Source organism: Cryptomeria japonica, chromosome 6 (assembly GCF_030272615.1).
Source record: "Cryptomeria japonica chromosome 6, Sugi_1.0, whole genome shotgun sequence".
Taxonomy (NCBI): domain Eukaryota; kingdom Viridiplantae; phylum Streptophyta; class Pinopsida; order Cupressales; family Cupressaceae; genus Cryptomeria; species Cryptomeria japonica.
In genome coordinates, this window is record NC_081410.1 from 526,873,852 (window position 1) to 526,889,343 (window position 15,492).

A 15,492-nucleotide genomic window follows, 5' to 3' on the forward strand; every position below is an offset into this window, starting at 1 on the left:
AAACATAAAAAAATAAAAATATTGCATTTCATTATGTACATATTTTCATCCATATCATAAGCATCACATAGAAACATACATCACATAGGTACACATGCATATAGTTGTCACAAAGATGAATCATCCCATATATATATATAATCATAAGTGTCATGATAAAATGATGTCAAAATACATATGGCTACAACCAATCCTTGTGTTGCCCTATCTGGACAGAGAAACCCACTAATCACTCCTGCCAGTACTACTGGTAGTGTTAATCCAATCCATGTCATCATGTCCCATGCCACCTATCTAGCCCTCATCTCCAATCCTGGATCCTGGAACACTCATCTCAGTGCATCCCTATTTCCGTCTTGATCATAAGGAACTAACTCCCCATCAATCAGTATCCTCAGTATCTTGTACACATCCTGTAAGGTGACTGTCATCTCACCCATAGGGAAATGGAGCATACATGTCTTTGAGTGCCATCTCTCAGCTAGTGAAGTCAACAAACCCATGTTTGCCCAAAACTCAGGTACATACATAATGTATCGCAAACCCATAACCTCAATCGTGGCTCTATCCTCAAATGTCAGCTCTGGTCGTAACCTCTGAGTCGATGGGAATCTCTCCCATGAATCCAACATAGGTAGGTACTCCTATAGTCAAGCAAATCAATCATGTCAGTCAAAGTGACACTCACTATTCATCACAACGTGTTGCTTTTTATCCTAGTGGTACTCCCTGGTCATCACAAAGTACTACGTGTTTTTGCACTCCTTGTTCATCACAAAGTGCTACTCATATTTGCACTCCCTATTTATCACAAAGTGCTGCTCTTTTTTAGTATTCCTTGTTCATCACAAAGTGCTATGACTTGGTACTCCCTATTCATCACAAAGTGCCTCAATCTATCCTATTCTAGGGCCTCTGCTTGAGTGTATCCTCTTGAGTAGTTTCCTAATTGGCAATGTATGTTCTATCACAGAATTGTCAATCCTAGACCTATTTGCTATTCTAGTCTTCCCTAGAGGACTTGCTTAAGTGTATCCTCTCAGTAGCTTATCCAATCGACAACATATGTTCATCACAGAACTATCGATTTAGCCTTGAAGACATATTACCCTAGCTAGCATGCATTTATGACAACAATTAATGCGGCAAAGTACAAGGAGGTTTTGCAGTACTTACCGGTTCTCCTACCTTTGTTGGCCTCTAAAATCAGTGAACGTGATCGAATCTATGCACCAATGCCATCACTGCTGACTGCTGCTGCTCTATTATCTCTCTGCACTCTGATCTCTTGGATGTGTGGATGACAATGAGGATGTTTTCCCCTCATGGTCTATCTTATAGACTGCCCTAGCCCTCATTTCCCGAGTTAGTCTTCATTATCCCGTCACTCTGTCACTCTATCCTATCTGGTCAGTCCATTCTAGCCTTTCTTTCTTGTCGAGAGATTTTTTGTGATCTTTCTAGACATTTTCATCCAATCTCTCGAGGGGGCATATCATTCCCATATTGGGGCAACTTTGTATTAGTTCATATTATCTTCTTTAAAACAACGTGACAAGTTGCATTGTCTTAAAGAGGGGAAAAATGTAGACACCTAAAATTGTCCAGTCTAATTAAATAAATATCTTTATTTATTTAATTATCTTAAGCCTAATTCTTCTATTAATTAAATAAATCTTTATTTATTTAATTAATTCATTTATCCTCTTCTAGCCATATTTCTCATTTAAATAAATACATTTATTTATTTAAATTATCCTTTTCCCTAAATTAAATAAATACTTTTATTTATTTAATTGATCCCACTTCCCTTATTAATTAAATAAACCTTTATTTATTTAATTAATTCATTAGCCTTTTCTACCCATGACACATGTCATTCATCTCTTAATTCATACACTACCTACCCTCTCATTATTTTATTATTTCTTTTACCTACCCCTAATCATAGCCGACCTCTTTTACACCTCTCAATCTTATCCCCCCATTTCATATAGTGTCTTCTATATAAGGAGACTCTTCCTTCATTATCAACCCTGACAAGAACTCACTATGCATTCAGCCCCGACTACGCCTTTGAACTTGCATATGCAATCAAGCCTACTTGCAACCACATTTCCGTTCTTTGTTGAGCTCTTGTGCACATATAAAATCTAAGAGAAAATATATCAAGCAAGATCAATGGAGATAGGAAGAATGGAGATTCAAACCCTATTGGACATGTGATGGTATAATCTTTGTGATTTCATTTGATTTGCATTGTCTTCGGTAATCTTCATATGTTATGGTGGATCTTTGTTGTTGTTAGGCTAGGGTTTTGTAGTTGAATTCATTTAGCCTTTCATCATTGTTGTTATCCATTTTCACCATATACACCAGCAACACCGGCACTGGCACCGACACTGGCACCAACATCAATACTTCATTGGAAGCTGACATCAAGGAGGATTTACTTAAATCATTTTGTAAATATTTTCAAGGCCGACATTGAATATCTTTTGTAAATTTATTGTAAGCTGACATAAGGTATATCATTTGTAATGGGTATATAGGTCAGCCTGCTAGGTTATTTTTGTAGCATATGAGACATATAAAATGCATGGATATAGGAGAATATAGCAAAACTGTATGATGCAAAATATATGTATGAAGATAATTTTGTATGCGAGTGTTATATCATGCAATGATCTGTAGATATCTTGGAAAGCATTCTTGGAGGAGAAGAGATACCGGTAGTATTTCAGGGTTTATGAACTGGTACAAAGCAGAGACAAAACCAGAACTCGATTTGGCATAGCAGATGCATTCTCGAGTTCATTTTCAGTAATTTACTTTAGCAGAAATCTTGTAGTCAGTGAGGCTCTTTAGTGATGAGCAGTATGCTCTAGGCAGTGTGCCTTCCAACATGTGCAGGCCCCTATTATATGTAATATCATTTTATATGGCCAGTGAACTGATATTATGGGTCACAAATCCCATCGAGGTTTTTCCTCATTGAGGTTTTCCATGTATAAATTATGTGTGTCATGGTGTTCATTTATGTGGATGGTTAATTTTCTTCTTGTTATATATTTATTTGTTTACTAGTTTATATATGCATTGTATAAAAGGATAAAATTGTTCATACCGGCAAGAAACACTAATTCACCCCCCCTCTCAGTGTTCTTGGATGCTAACACCAAAAATCTTACAAAAAAGTCTCATTTCTGTATTTGCTGTTATTTATTTCCAATAGCTATTACTTTTCTGTGAAGAGAAAAGAGTATAGTTTTTTTTGAAAGAAGAAGAATGACTATTTTCCCACCCATATTAGATTAGTTTAGTTTGTAGATACGAGGAGCCTTTCCTTAATTAGGAGAGTTTTACTCACACACTGTGGTTGAAGTGAAAATTTTGTATATTTCCCTAAGTGTACAAAATTTTCAACCAATAGTTTTTGGTGACTCTGCTGGGGAAAGAGAGATTTGAAATACTTTTTTAATTCTGTCTTAAAATCTCTGGTATAAATTTGATTGACCCATCTGAGTCACCAACAATTTTTGGTGACTCTGCTGGGGATACGAACACATTCGGAAGCCTCACACTTTTGTTTGAAGTCTAGTGTCTTGTTGTTTTCAGAATAAATTTTCTTGGTTTTTTGCTGGAAATACTAATATGCATCCAAAAGCACTGGTATCCTATTCATTGTAATTCCTATTTTTGTAATTTCTCAAGCTTTCACCAAGGATATGTTAAATTGTTGCTCAAGGTCCTTGGGGGAATGCTTTTGGTCCGTTGTAATTTACTCTGCCTTTGCATGCTCTTCCTGATGGTTCGAGGAAGAACTTTCTCAAGTTGTTTGGAGATGGACGTCAACACCCTGATGAACACATTGCTACTTTCTACATTACATGTGGTGTTCATAGTGTTGAACATGAAGATGTATATGTAAGGCTATTTGTGAAGACTCTCCAAGGTATTGCAACTGATTGGTTTTATAACCTTTCTATTAGTTTTATTATATCTTTGTATACACCTAAAGACAAGTTTGAAGAGAGGTTCAAGCCTGTAGAATATGTGCATGCATTGTTAGCTCAGTTGGTTCAAATGAAAAAAGAGTCACATGAACCCATGCGGAGTTTGTTGCTAAATTCAATAAGTTGTGTAATAGAATTCCAGTTGTTGCTCAGCCTACCGCTATGAATTTGAAGTGCTTCTTCATCAATTCTAAAGTGCAAGAAGTATGTTTCTTGCTGAGAAGGGAAGTTTCAAGAGACCTTACAACAACACAAACATTGGCAATTGATATTGAAGATGATCTTATCCTTGCTGGTAAGATAAGGATAGAATCAAATGGGTCCAAAGAAATGTCTTCATTGGGATCATGGGCTAACAAGAGAACAAATCCCATGCTGCAGAAGTTGGCTAATGAGCTAGTTTCCCTCAAAAGGCAAATATCTCAATGTGAATTCTCTTCCCCTTATGATGAAGGCATTTCAAGGAGGCCATACCCAAATACTGCTCCTAGTTATGTAGCTGAAAATCAAGATAAGCATTCTTCATTAGCAGAAGGGCTTTCTCTTGAGGCACCACCAACAAATGCAGCAGTGGAGGATTCTGAATTTTAACAAAGTGATCTTGCTGGTCTCTACCTCTAAGAGGAGGAAGTAGACATAGCTAGTGACTCGCAAATTTGGTTTATGTAGTTCCAAAAAGATGATGAACAAAAAGAAAAGTCTGTGCTAGATATAATGAACAATACCCAACAAGAGGTTGAAGGTCACTCTTCCAAGATGCTAGTAAAGGAGGACAATCATATCATGAGATGTGAAAAAATGATCATGCATAAGAGATCTACCCCAGAACTTGATGAGGATCATTTCATGAGCACTATAGAAGAGTTTTGTTCAAGTCTTGTTGAGGATCCTCTCAAATTAGAAGTTTGTGAATAGCATGATGAAGCAAGCTATGCAACCATGTTTTCATGTGAATCACATGAAGGAAATCTTTCTATTCAACATGCAGTTGTCATGGTTGAAAAAATAGTTGTTCAAGTTGCAGCTAGTAAGAAAGATTCAGTCTTTGTACAATCAAGAGGATGTCCAATCAGATATCTTTCTTGGTTAGAAGCTAATGGAAAGCCAAAGATTTCACTTGTACATGTTCTTGAAGATACACTTGAGCAAGATGCCAAACATACATTTTTAATTAAACAAGAGTAGTATGATTTCAAAAATGTACTTTGGAGTAGCAGTACATATGATTCATTTCAAGAGGAAGCTGAATTTGTTCATCTTTTCCAAGGAGTGTTGCATCAGGTTCTAGTAAAATTGTTTGTGCTTCAATTGGTTGTGGCTGCTAGTGATCATGCAAGGTACTATAAGCTGTTGAAGAAAGGCAATTATTTTGCTGAACCAATGAATGGTTTTCATTGCAGCTAGTTTAGGTTAGGTAGGTTTCCGTTTTCAATAAGTGAAGTTGCACAAGTTAGCATCTTGATTTCAGTAGTTGTTTTGCGTCAGTCATATCATCCTTCTTGTCATCTATCTTTTTCTTTGTTTTGAGTCTTTTTGTTTTTGTTTTTAGTTTTTGCTTTGATTGACTTTGTAGCCCAATGGATAAGAGGAAGGCACTTAGAGATCTGGTTTCTTTTCTTTCACAATCTTGAAGGATAAATGAAAGAATTCCCCAGTCAGAGCCAGTTGTTGTCCTCATTTTTGTTTTAAAAAATGGACTATTACATTAAAAAAAAGAAAATTTTACTCTATGGAACACTTTGCGAGACATAATTTTTCCTTATCCCTAGACTAGACTAATCCTCAATCCATCCTCAAACCACGTTTCAAATTTCATCGCATTCTAGGTTCGTTTGCTATGTCTTTCCTTCAATTTCAGGTTTTTTCTCCCTGACTGCAGGTGGGGAATTTTCCTTAAATTGCAAGTTTTAATTTTCCCTTTTTTTAATTGTTGTAGGGAAACTTTTTAGTTAATTACAAGTGTACTTTATGAAATTAGAACTTGAAACTTACTTTTTATTTCGCCTTGTTGCTTTTTGGCCTTTTAAGTCATTGTAGGAACTTTTTGGACATATTACGAGTGAACTTTAAATTATAAAGTTAAAATAAAACTTGTAATTCTTTTTAAAAGTTCCACTTAAGTGATTTTAAGTTATGGTAGGGGTTTTTATCCTCCATTACAAGTTTTATAAAGTCACTCTAAGTTGTAATAGGGATTTTATTTCCCTATTACAAGTTTTATTTTTAAGTTGTTTTTGTGACTTGTAAAAGGAATTTTATTTTCCCTTTACTAGTCTTTTGTTGAGTTGTTTAAAATTTGTAATGGGAGTTTTATTTCCCTATTAAATGTATTTTAAACTTGTTGTTTGCTCTCACAAACCCGATTTTTCCTTTATGCATGAAAAGTAAACATTTTAAAACTTGCAAATGTGTTTTAGAAACCCGATTTCATGTGTTCTTTGCAATTTTAAACTTGTCATTCTTCCTCAAAAATCCAACCAAAAATATTGAAGGATTTTGTTGAACATTTCCAATGATTTTTATGAAGAAATTCAAGGAGGAGGAAGGCATTTTGATTTCATGCCTATTTTCATGCATTTTGAAACTCTCTTCATGCCATTTGGAAGACATTGTTGTTGGTTTTATGGTGTTTTAACAAAAAAAATGTGTTTGAGAAATGCCACGATTTGCCTTTGAAATTTGTCATGAATCCATTCTTTCCTAAGTTGTTTTTGCTTCCTTCACCTAGGTGTGGGGTTTGGATGGAGATTTGACCATTTATTATGCCATTTTGATAGTTGTTTTTGCTGCACATGGTATTTTGGAAAAACATGGCTAGGGTTCGAATCTCCTCCTTATATCTATTTAAAATTTTCAATCTTCCATTTCAAGGATTGCTTCTTGTATTTTGGAGGATGTTTTGATTGATCAAGGTAAGTTTCTTTCTTTTATTTTTTGTTTGGTTTTCCTTGGTCAATTTGCAAATTTGTATATATGTTAGTTCTTGTCTAAAATCGATTTTGTGAGAGATTTTTCCCTTTGCAAAGCAATTTGTAAATTGCATTGATCTTCCCCATTTTCCCTCTTTACTTGCTTTCGGGATTTTAAATCACGATTGCAAGTATGATGGAAATAATTGGTCTCCCCCTTTGGCTAGAATATTTTAATCATCTTTTGGTGAAATTCCAAGTTTCTAAGTTGAAAAATACCCATTTTTTTCAAAATCAGTTTTTTAAAACCAAATTACAAGTTGAAAGTTCTTCCCATTTTCATAAAGATGATCCTCCCAAAATATTTTCATTTTCACTCATGTTCATTGTCATCATCCGTACATACCATTCCCACCATTTCATCCAGAATATGAAATTGGTCCAAAATGCACTAAAAAAACACTTGAAAATGAGTTTTAAAGGTCCAATTGCTGGCATTCTATACTCAATGAGAATTTTTGATGTTGTAATTGATGGCAACCAACTGGTAACAAGTTTCTACACATTCACCGACATCACACACATCATACACTAACATCGATAGGCACATTCACCGACATCCAGATTACACCGGCAATGAAGTATACCGACATCCAGGCCGACATGAGAAGATTTTGCTTATGTGAATTATATTATAATGTAATTAATTATTTGTAAGTCGACATGGTGTATTGTAAAAGACTCATATATGTATGAGATCTAATAGGTCATTTTTGTAATAGCATGGAACAACATATAGAGAGAAAATTATGTAATGGTATTATGTAGAAGATAGTGAAAGGTATCTGACTGAGCTTAAACTAGTACTGAACCAAGCATTGGAGATGCTATTTTGAGCAGTACATTATCTTGGATTTAATTATCCATATTGTAGTCAGTGAGACTCTTTCATTGAGTAGTGCGCTCTAGGCTGTTGGCCTTCCTGCATTTGCAGACCCCTATTGTAAGTAATATTTATTCATATTGGCCAGTGAGTAAATATTGTGGGTCAAAAATCCCACTGAGGTTTTTCCCTTACCAGGTTTCCTCGCCAAAATATCGTGTTATGGTGTGCATTTATGTTGTCTCTGTTGTTTCTCTTTACTGCATTATTTCTTGTTTACCAGTACATTAATTTGGGTTAGAAAGTTATAAATAAGTTCAAATATTCCATTAACTGGTTAGACACTGATTAACCCCCCCTCTCAGTGTCTTTGGGACTATCATTACATCCAACAATTGGTATCAGAGCCTGGTCCTCTATTTTCAAAAGCCTAACAACTTGAGGAAGATTCTAAAACTAGTACCGATGGAGAAATTGAGAAAACAGTTGGAAGGAGCTCTTGAAGACTTTGATGCAGAAAAATTGAAGAATATCAAACTTGAAGATGATCTGAGGACTGCTAAGGAATTCATTAAAGGACTTCAAGAGAACTTGGTCATAGCACAAAACAAGAGGAACAAACTTCATGAGTAAATGCAGAAACATGATGATGAAAAAGAAATTCTTAGCAATATTGTAGAGAAGTTGAGAGAAGAGAACAGTAATATGAGGAATGAAATGTAAGATCTGACCATGAGGCTCTGTAAGGATATTGAAGACAGGAAGAAGCATGAAGAAGACTTGGCTAGGAGACTTAATGATGGAGGTAACGAAAATCTGAGACTTTGCCATGAAATTGATATGCTAAAGATAAATCTGATTCACATGCAACATGATAAAGAGGAGCTTATGAGACAAGTTGGGATTCTAGAAAATGAGTTGATCACTACAAATGAACACAAAGACAAATTCAAGAAAAGTTCAGAAAGACTTGATGACATGCTGAAAAGACAAAAACCTGATGGAGACACAGTTGGACTTGGATTTGAACATGGAGAAATTTTCGGGACTACAAACAATCAAGATCACAGTAAACCGGTAAGACAACCTAATGATTATAAATTTAATGGGAAATGTTTCAATTGCAACAAATTTGGTCATAAAGAAAATCAATGCAGATTTAGAAACAATCAAAATAAAAATTTACCCACCGGTCAATGTTCCAAATGCTATAGATTTGGACATTTATCTAATCAATGCAGAACAAAAACCGGTCAAGGACATGGAAAAGCTATTCAGAGGAATAATGTAACTTGTTATGCATGTAACAAGATTGGGCATATTGCAAAATTTTGTAGAAGCAAGACTATACCGGCAAACAATAAAGGATCTGATGAGAAAGGATAAGGACAAAGGTAAAGGTAAAATTGGTAGTGTACCTGCTATAAGGGTAACATATAACCTTCCCCCACCAGCATAGGACACCCCACCAATAAATTCAGATACACCTGTAGATACACAAGATTTTAACATTGTTGTGGATAAAGAGATTGCAGAGGTTAAGGCAGCCAATGATAAGAATAGTGAGATCTCTGAGTCACTGGCACACACTGTTGACTCTCAGAATACTGAGATATCGATAGAGGCTAAGGAAACTATCACTGATAAACCAACATAGACTGAGAAACTGACAGATGTAGAGGTACTTACATAGACTGAAAAACCAGCAAAAGCAGAAGTAAAAACACAGAGTGAGAAACTGACAGAAAATGTAAATAAAGGGAAAACAATTGTTGGAAATAAGGAAGAAATAGTGAAGGTAATTGGGCAAGTATCTGTTGAAAGGAAATCTATTGCAAAACCAAGCACATCCATAGGAGAATTCAGACCTACTAATGTAACATATGTTCTTTTGGATTCAATCAAGAGGATAGCAGATTGCAATGCCTTAGCATTTATGGCTATTGATGACACATTACCTATTTTGAAGATGATTGCACCAAACTGTAAGATAGATCACATTGATGATTCTTTAGGTAAATTGGACACTTTGTCCAAATTTATTGCTGAAAATGTTCTAACCATAGATAAGGTAAATGTGGAAACTGTAAAGGAAAGAGTAGATAAAGAGAAAGGTGAATTCTTTGGGAAAACTATCAAAGACTGTACTGAGCACATGGATTCATTATTAGCGGTACTTAACTCAACAATTTTGGAATATAAGGAGTTCTATAGAGAAGCTAGCAAGTCTCACCACTTGACCAAAGATATTGATGAGGAAATTAAGAAGACACAGAAGGAGATAGATGAAATTGTAGATAATATGATAGGTTCTTCGGAACTTACCTCAGCTTTTGAATAGGAAATGACAGTTTATGAGGAAAAGTTAGAGAAACTTGAGAAAGAGAAAGCAAGGATAAGGTTAAAGGTTCGGGAACTAAAAAGAAAACTTTGTCCAAGATTGGATTGTCTTATTACTCAATGGGTTGAGCTATCAAAGGCAACAATTCAAGGAGAACGGTCACCAAAGCAACATATGCATTATCTGATTGGCATGGTCCAACAGACAGAGACCATCATTTCTGACAATAACAAATTCATGTAGAATCTGAATCTAATTTTGGCAGACATTTTTCAACTTGTACAAAACCGGTTATAGGATATGAGGTATTTTTTTTTTGTATTCTTTGATTCTTTTTGACATCCTTTTCCATTGATGTCAAAGGGGGAGTAGTATGGAGAAAAATAAATGCATAGAGGAGATCACTTGCTCAGGGGGAGCACACTTCTTTTGTATTTCATTTTTGGATAACAGTTTTGGATTTTTCTCATGAGTGTTGCCATCAATGCCAAAGGGGGAGATTGTTGGCATTCTACAATCAATGAGAATGGTTGATGTTGTCATTGATGGAAACCAACTGGTAATAGGTTTCTACACATTCACCGACATCACAGACATCATACACCGGCAGGAAACGACACCAGCAAACACATTCACCGACATCCAGATTACACCGACAATAAAGTATACCAGCATGCAGGTTGACATGAGACAAGGTTTGTTTATGTGAATTATATTATAATATAATTAATTATTTGTAAGCCGACATGGTGTATATTTAAAAGACTCATATATGTATGAGATCTAATAGGTCATTTTTGTAATAGCATGGAACAACATATAGACAAAAAATTATCTAATGGTATTATGTAGAAGATAGCAAAAGGTTTGGTTAAGGTATCTGAGTGAGCTTAAACTGGTACTGAACCAAGCATTGGAGATGCTATTTTGAGTAGTACATTATCTTGGATTTAATTATCCATATTGTAGTCAATGAGACTCTTTCATTGAGCAATGTGCTCTAGGTTGTTGGCCTTCCTGCATGTGTAGGCCCCTATTGTAAGTAATATTTATTCATATTGGCCAGTGAGTAAATATTGTGGGTCACAAATCCCATCGAGGTTTTTCCCTTACCGGGTTTTCTCACCAAAATATCTTGTGTTATGGTGTGCATTTATGCTGTCTTTGTTGTTTCTCTTTTTTGCATTATTTTTTGTTTACCAGTACATTAATTTGGGTTACAAAGTTATAAATAAGTTCAAATATTCCATTAATCGGTTAGACACTGATTCACCCCCCCTCTCAGTGTCTTTGGGACTATCATTGCATCTAACATCAATTACAAGTGCAAACTTGTAGTTACCCATTACACATATGAAGTTGCATGTTTGTTCTCCACAATTGCAAGTTAATGATCTTGTCTTTCCCACACATGTAATGCAACTTCCAAAACCCAAAATTCACTTGTGAGCCCATTTTTGCATCAGTTTATCCCTTCCCTTGTCAGTTCTGTTTGCACACACAATCTACCAAATCAATGGATTAAGGCATGGGCCTTATTTTGCAAGTAGATTTCAAGATTGGAGGATGATACAAAGAAGAGATACAACAATTAATGGTTGAGAGCATAGAACACTTTCAAGATAGAGATGGTCATGACATGAAAAAGAGGAAGGCAACCCTTTCCCTCTTAAAAAGTCAGTACTACCCCAAGCAAGAAGATAAGGTTGAAGTTCATTGGCCAGGGACACAAAGATCATTAAGGATGGAAATTCTCATTCTGGTTCAATATGTCTTCATTGATCTAGAATACTTCAAGTTCTAGCATCCTGAAGCAACATGAAGATCATCACAGACAAAGGATGATGCAATTAGAGTCATGTCTTTGGACATATAGAATAGTTTTAATTATGCATTTGTAATATTGTTTTGACAAGTTACATGTAAAAAAAATAATAACTTTGTAATTGCAAGTTAACTCATCACTTGCACTTATGTTATTACATGTAAAGCAACTACAAGTTGAGTTCAATTAGGACTGTAGTTGAAATAAGTCATAGTTAGTTGTTGAATAAGTCTTGGTGGTTGAGAGAATTTATCAAGTTAGTTAGGATCCTCCCACTTTTTTCTCAAGGCTCCTCTCCTATAAATACTTGAGGGGGTCTATTGTAATTGATATCCTTTGGCAATGCAACAAAATTCTGCCAGTTTGTATGTGCACTCTAAGAATTTGAGCTTAGATGTAAATCAGATTGCTTTCAATAAAAGAGGCAAGTTGTGTTGAGACTTTGTGCCAATTCAAGTTGTTATGTGACGATATTTTGTGGAGTTGATTGTGAGTCTTGTTCTACTATGAAAGAGGGATTTAAATTCAATCTTGCAGACTTTGAGCTGCTAATTGTATTTAGAGTTACATGTTTGGTTTTTAGATTTGGTCTTGTAGACTTTGAATTGCTTATCATATTTGAAACTAGTGTGAAAAGCTCAAGTGAGAAGATAGCTTGTAGACTTTGTGTTGCTTCTATTTTTAAGACTTGTGCATGTAAGGTGAAGTGCATCATGTAGTTAGACTTTGACCTACTACATATTGTGCTTAGTTAGGAGAAAATCATCTAAAAAGGTTGATAGGAGAATAGATAGTTGAAGACTTTGAGCTTTCTTTCTGTTTTCTGGTCCCGGGGAAGTGACGAAGGTCTTTGTGCCTTCATGTAAACTTTTCTTTTGTTTTATGTTAGTTTGTAGATAGGGGGAGCCTTCCCTAAATTAGGAGAGTTTCATACTCACACACTGAAACCACAATTTTGCACATTCCCCAGGTGTACAAAAATTTCAACCAACAAGTTTTTAAACTTAAGCATTGTAATGCCTGCTAGAATACCCTAGAGAAATTAACCAACTAACTTATAGATAGAGATAATTTTTTTTAAAAACAAGAAACTAATACAACAAATATAACTTAAATAAACATATACATCTATTTTTAAACATGATCTTAGGAACATAGTTACGCAATTGGAAATAAATAACAATCCATAGACTAACATTCCCTAGGTTATCTCAACATCATTACTTAGCAACCACAATGAACATAAGCATCAATATCATATAAAAAAAATTCACATCTTTTTCCTTCTAGCATTTACTCCTAGTAAAATCATACAGAACATCCTTTATCTACACCACCACAAACACATGCTATCAAAATCCAAATTACCATTAATCCTTTAGATTAATTTTAAATGCACCAAATCCAAATGCTCCTATTCCCTTTATTTTCATCACCTAATATACCATAATTAATTCATTACTAATTAATTACCTACATCATATCTATTCCATTTCATTAATAAAAATAACTAAACATTTCCAACATAATATACATTGCATAGACCATACCCATAAAGACTAGAACAATAAAAGAATGTCTATTGCCATCAAGCAACATAATCCTTATCCATAAGAATAATCATCTTAACAAGCCATAAAAATTTACCATATCATCTTACATTAAAATACATATCCTCCAATCTACAAATTGATCTATCTCATAATACATGATACCATGATAACACCATCATTCTATGAAGTACATAATAAACTGCTCCAAGAATCCATCCATAAGTTGAAGAGATTGAGAGTCCACATTCATGCACATGAACGTCCAATGAAGAACATCTTGATGGAAGAAGGTATCAAACCACCTAACCATGTGGAACCAACAAGGAACCACCCCCCATGCTATGGAGAATGACACAAGGTCCCACACACAATCTAGACCTAGGCTGACACCTAACAACCAAAGGACATAACACAACATTGACCACATAAGCAATATTCCAAATCATATCACAAGGCTAAATCAAAAATCACAAAACTCCCTTACAGGCTATCCAATAAAAGAAGGCATAAGGAACAAGGACACATGTAGGGAAGAGTGTCATCACATGCTATCCTCACATAGAAGGAAGAACCATGGAGTCTCCACCCTTTCACCCCTAATATTCATGCGGAACCATCTCATCCTATGAGAGAATCAAGGGAGTTCAGTTTGCCATCTCCATGACCTTCCCAATTTATCATCCCAAGTTTGCATTCTAGGGCTATGAGATGGGGCACGAAAACCATTTTATTATCTTGTTTAGATGAATCCTAAATACCCGATCCATCTAAATTATTTATTTTAAGGTTATCACTCATTTAAGCAAGAAAACTTTCAATGTGTTCCTGGTGGTCTATACTCCAAGGATCCTTAGAAGGAACCTCTTGGTAGGATATCTCTCGAGATCCCGACCATCACATTAAAGTCAACCCCCCCTAATCATGTTCCAAGACCTTATGATAAATAACATCACATAGACAAAAACAAGGAGGCTCTTACAATATCCACAACAATATCCATACAAGATCCATATATCTCAGTTTGAATCATTAATCCATAATGCCATAAACTCAAATCACATAATACAACCAAGAGCCTCATAGAAAATCATGTAATTTAAAGAAAGGCATGATCCATCTTTCTTATGCCATAAAGACACACAATTATCCATAGCAAGGGAAAACCATCTCGCTCAATCATAAGGTGCAAATAATATCACTGATCATGAAAACCAATTGTGGAAATCATAGGGATCTGAAAAATAGATTCTAGTGAAAAGTGTAGATTAAGAAAAAATGACTTAGAAATCCCAAAAGACCAAAAAGCAGAGAATAAGGCCCAGTCTCACGCATCTGTATAACTAAACAATGCATACATTGTTGGCTTGATCATGATTGTAATGAATTCATCATATATTGTCATTGAGGAAACACATACACACATGTATGTTCATATTGTCTACCAGTATAACTTCAAAGTTGTTTATACTACAACTAGTATATGAGAGGTTTATATCTAATCGATACTTGGTGACAACCGGTATATGCATAACAAACAACCAGTGGATATACATAACTAGGCATCAACAGGGAGATCTAGTGGAGATTATCATAGGAGCATCAAGGATAACGATTTATATGTTTAACTCCAACCAGTATAGATTGTTCCAATCGGTATTCATTGATTGTGTGATGAGTTATCATAAGCCGTGATGAGTTATCCTTATTGGTAAATTTTCACGGTATTTTTGTGATGAGTTATGATCACTTGACCAGATACACTGCACCTAGGTAATTGTGTTATGATTTCTTGAGGCCGACATGAAATTTAAATGTCTATTTATTGACATCACAATTAATTATTTTTGAATGAGCATAAGTGATATGTTACATGCGAAGAAAGAAGTGTTTAGTCATAGAGTATGTTGCTAAAGAGGAGTTAAGTGTGTAGAATAGGATCTATACAAGCAAGTTGTGCTACTACTA